Raw genomic sequence first — 5,275 nt, forward strand, 5'->3', positions numbered from 1 at the left:
CTAAATCAATGCATATTGAGGCCATACTCTTACGTGAAATAAATAGGACACACATGTGTAAATACCGAATAGCTTCTCTAGTGTGAGAAACTGAAAGTGTAAATAAGGACTAAAAGGAATAATAGATAATGTGAAATAGGAAGAAAAGGGGCAAAGGCAAAAGGGAAGTGGGAGTGGTAGGGAAAAAGAAAGAAGGGAATGGAATTAATATGAGAAAAAGAAAAAATGGAAACAAAGCCTTTGTAGACAGGGAGGAGTGGAGGGGTTGAATGGGGAAAAAATAAGAACCAAGATGGATTATGTTAAGGAGCAAATTTCCAATGATGAATGTCATTATATTGTATACCGGAAATGTATCAGTATAATTTTTTTTTTAAAAAACCTGCCTGAACTAATGTATTTCAGTTCTCTCAACTGATGGGTGGCTTCTCCAGTTTTCTTTAGTTTTATTGTACCCTACCTTAACAAATGTTATTTTAAAATTTATATATATATATAAAATCAAAATCAGCTATAATTAAAAGGTTAGGGGCGGGGGTTTATCTCAGTGGTTTCACTGCCTGCTGCACAAGTCCAAGGACCCGAGTTTGATCCCCGGAGCAAAAAATAAAATAAATAAAAGGTTAAAGAATTTTCTATGTATAAAATAATAAGAGTTTTTTAAAATATTAAAATCCTCTTCATTAAACTTACAAAAACTAGATTAGCCAGGCAAGGTGGTACACATCTGTAATCCCAACACTAAGGAGGCTGAAGCAGGAGGATCACCATGAGTTCAAGGCCCACCTGGGCTACAGTGAACTCAAGACCAGCCTGAACTACATGGTGAGACCCTGAACCCCCCAAAAAAATCTAAATTTCACCTCAAGAATAAAAATTAATATGTAAATATTTCTATAGTTGTGAAACTAATTATTGTGAACCTCTTGGTATATTAAATATATTTATATTCCCCAAGTGTACAAGAAATACAGAACTTCGTCCAGACATGATTGCACACAGTTGTAATTCCAGCACTCAAGAGGCTATGGCAGGAGGATTACCTAGAGTTTGAGGCCAGCCTGGGCTACATAGTGAATTTGGCTAGCCTGAACTACATAGTGAGACTGTCTCAAAACAAACAAAAAGGACCAGGGATTTAGCTCAGTGGTTCCAGCGCCTGCCTTACAAGCGCAAGTTCCCGAGTTCAATCCCTGGTACCAAAAGAAAAAAAACAAACAAACAAAAAATTTAGAACACCTTACCACACTGGTGTCCTCAAGCAAAATTGTTTATCATGATAGACGTTTTAGGCTTATGTTTATGTGATTGTTACATAATTGTATTATGATAGGTGTGCCCTGAACACTTTACAGTCCAGACAGTGTCATAGGACACTGAGTACTAATGCTGACCATGATTAAAAAATAAGTAGCTGTTCTCTGGTCAGACTTCCTATTTCAAAGTGCCCAATGTCCAGATAAAATTGTAATAGTTAAGATTAAAACCTACTGCTCCCACTTCAATACTGGTATAACTGACCTGAGTGTTCAACATTTAAGGCTCAGAGACAAAAGCTAAAAAAGATGCCTGGGCTAAGAAAGTGACCAACATTTTGACCCCTTCCCTCCCAGGTTAGCCAAAACCCAGTGCATGCTGGGACTCCTCTGAAAACATTCTATAATTCCAGTGAATCACCCAACCTCCCACACAGGGAGAATGTTAGACTTCAGAGGGTTAAGAGGAAACCCATGATTCCAAGGGAAGATATATGGTCAAGCAAGACCATGACCTATCCTGGCAAATGATACAACTGATAGAGGGGGAAACGGGGAGGCCTAAGAGGCTCTGCCCAAGGGCCCCCATCATAACCCCAGAGGAGCCTTAACTGATGTTAAGAAATATAGATGCCGGGCAAGGTGGCACATCCATGTAATCCCAGCACTCAGGAGGCTGAGGCAGGAGGATCCTGCAAGTTCCGGGCCAGCCTGGACTACATAGTTCAAGGACAGCCTCAACTACATAGGGAGACCCTGTCTCAAAAAATCAGAATATATATAAAAAAAATTTTAATATATATTTATATAGATAAATAGATTTTGAGAAAGAGCAGGAACCTGATCCTAAGATTGAGAAAATTCAAAGAATGCTCAAATTACCCACCTTTTAAAAAAATGTATAATAGATAATATGAAATAGGAAGAAACTGTGAAAAAGGGAAACTGTGAAAAAGTGAGGGGCTGTCAGGACCAATGCTACATAATTTTAGGGGAAAATCATTTGGTTAGCCTACTTCTCCTGCCTACAGCCCAACTATGGAATTGCGAGACATAATTCCATTTTGGCCTCCGGTCACCACTGAGACCTCAATGATCCGGTGATGCTGTGATTCTCCAGGACAAGATTACACCAGCTGAAGACATCCTGGGAGGAACAAAGTCTTCATCTACTCAGTTCCTCATTGTTCTTGGATTGTTACGTCTTGTTTACGCGGATGTACTGAACTCTCTGCAAGTCATTTGTTACATTTGTTTCTCCCGATGTACGGTAAGCTGGGGGCTTTCAGCTTTGCCGCTCAGAGCAGCACTGATCAAACCCAAAGCTCAGCTTCTTCTCGGTCTCATTTTTCTACCTTTCCTGTAATTCGCCTTGCGCTGTCGTGGCTCGCAGGAGACTAGGATTTACTGCAGAGGTTGTAGTAATGTCCCCTTTCCCTGTTCCCTACAAGGGGCAAAAAGGGAAAAACTCAATAAAAGAGAAAATGGAAACAAAGCTTTTGTAATGGGATAGGGGAGGTTGAAGGGAGGGAAAGCGGATGGGAGAAAAAGGAATCAAGCTATATCATGTACAGGTACAAACCCCTTTTGATGAATGACTATTTAAATTGTACCAATAAATTAATCAAAAAAAAAAAAAAAAAAGCTAGGCTCATACCTATAAAATGAAGGGGCTGGGGATTTAGCTCAGTGGTTCCGGTGCCTGCCTCGAAAGCACAAGGTCCTCAGTTCAATCCCTGGTACCCAAAAACAAAAACAAAAACAAAATTACACGGGTAATAAAAGTCATGACCTTCAAAATTTAAAATAAAATAAAATGAGCAGTACCCTTCTAGGGAGTAGGCTTTTTCCCAGGATCTCCACCCCTGCAAGACAAGCATAAATGTTCCCAGTTCCAGGAAACAATGTCTCGTTTTTCTGAAGGTCCACACTCCATTTGAATTTGTACTTTTGTGTTTCTACCTAACAAATCCTTCCCGTGACTCTAATCGATCCCCCAAAATTTTTTTCTACAGTAAGAGACACTGAACCTACAAACCTACCCTGTGGGTAGGGCAGGTTTAGGTTCCTTATTGCACTGCTCTGGGAACCTCCTTGGATTGCCTGTAATGAGTACTAGACATTCTAACAAGAAACCTTTGCTAGGGCACTCCATGCAGGACCAAGATTTCTCAATATGATGCAGTCTCGAGGCCATTCCTCCCATGTGCCTCTTTCCTGTGCCTGTAAGGACCTTAGAGAATGCTAGCTGTATGTAGCCTTCTCAAATCCCACTGCAGCTCGGTTTGCAAACCAGTGGCCAACAGAATTTTTGGGGTGCTAACAGTATAGATTCCCCCAGAGGGAGCTCATGAGCCTGCTAAGGATTACCTCGGGTTACCTATATGCTAATGGTATACAAGTCCATTTTTAATTCAGTAAGTAGTTGTTTTGTTTTGGGGTTTTTGGGGGGTACCAGGGATCCAACACGGGACCTTGCACTTGCGAGGCAGGTGGCAGAACCACTGAGTTAAATCCTCAGCCTGGTTAAGACAGGGTTTTGCTACGTAGCCAGACTGGCCTCAAACTCGGGGTGATCTTTGCCTCAGCCTCCTCAGTGCTGGAATTGTAGGTGTGCAAAACCACACCTGCCTGGCACCTAATCTAATCCTTTTGTGGAAACATGTTCTTCTCAACTGTGTAATAAGCAATGTTTGTCTTTTGTTAGTAATATGAAAAAAAGAACTAGTCTAGGGAATCAAAAGAGCAGTGGTGCCAGGCATGGAGGCACATCCCTTCAATCCCAGCTACCCAGGAAGACCACAGATTGGAGGCCAGCCTAAGAACTTAGTGAGACCCTGTCCAAAACCAAACAAAACAGCTCAGAGGTAGAACACCAGCAGGTTTGATCAATTTTGGACAAAATAAAGCAGGGCAGTGGAAACCACAATCTGGAGCATCACTGCATTAGATGTGCCCCTTGTGTGGTACTTTTTGACCATTCTCTGGATGTAAATATTTAAAGTTAAGACGGTGTGACTGCATAAACCCTTCAGTGCCCCTCCGCTGTTTTTACAAAAATCTTTTGACTGCATTACTATAGTATATTATTTTCTAGCATAGGTATTTTAACCCTAATTGAACTTCTATTTTAAGCCTGCCCTAAGATTCAGCATCAAAAACATCCCAACAGGCTGGGGAAGTAGCTCAGTAGCAGGGCATTTGCCAAAAGGCTGTGGGTCCGATCCCAGTGCCACAAAAAAGTTATTTATGCCTGTCAGTGACCCAGCATCAGATTCAACTTGTCTGCGTGTTTTACATACATCCCTAGCATTAGATAGTTTTAGTATGTTAACTATGCATTGTTTATACAGTACTAGGGACTGAATCTGGGGCCTTCATACTGAGCTATATGCCTAGGCCTCCTCTCTTTTTTGAAAACTTCTTGAGACAAAGTGTCACTACACTAGCTCGCTAAATTACCCAGGCTCTTCTCATACTTGCAATCTTCCTGTCTCAGTCTTCCAGAGTACCAGACTACACCACGCCATTAATTTTTGAGAAAGAATGAAACTGGGTGTTGGAGAACCAGAGTGGAGGGTAAAAATAACTTTTGCAACTGGTTGCCTTTAATGAATAAGTCCTACCTGTTTTTATTTATTTCTTCTAGGTTTCTACCTTATCCTCCAAACCAAAATGAGCTACTAAAAATTATTTCCTAATATTGAAAAAAAAATCTCTCATTTTCCTTTCCCCAAGAGACCACTCCCTAAGACCGTCCAAAACAAGACAGATACTCGGAAAAGCCGGGGATTCAGCTCAGTGGTTCTGCCACCTGCCTCGAGAGTGCAAGGGCCCGAGTTCAATCCCTGGTACCAAAAAAAACAAAAAAAAAACAGACACTTGGGCCAGGAATTTAGCTCAGTGGTGCCGCTGCCTGCCTCGCAAGCACAAGGTTCGATCCCTGGTACCAAAAAAAAAAAAAAAAAAACAAAGACAGACACTCTTAAATACAAACATGCAGTCAATTTAGGCAACTC

Source organism: Heterocephalus glaber, unplaced genomic scaffold, assembly GCF_053883595.1.
Source record: "Heterocephalus glaber isolate CG9 unplaced genomic scaffold, H.glaber_assembly_v1.0 deba00001733, whole genome shotgun sequence".
Classification (NCBI taxonomy): Eukaryota; Metazoa; Chordata; class Mammalia; order Rodentia; family Bathyergidae; genus Heterocephalus; species Heterocephalus glaber.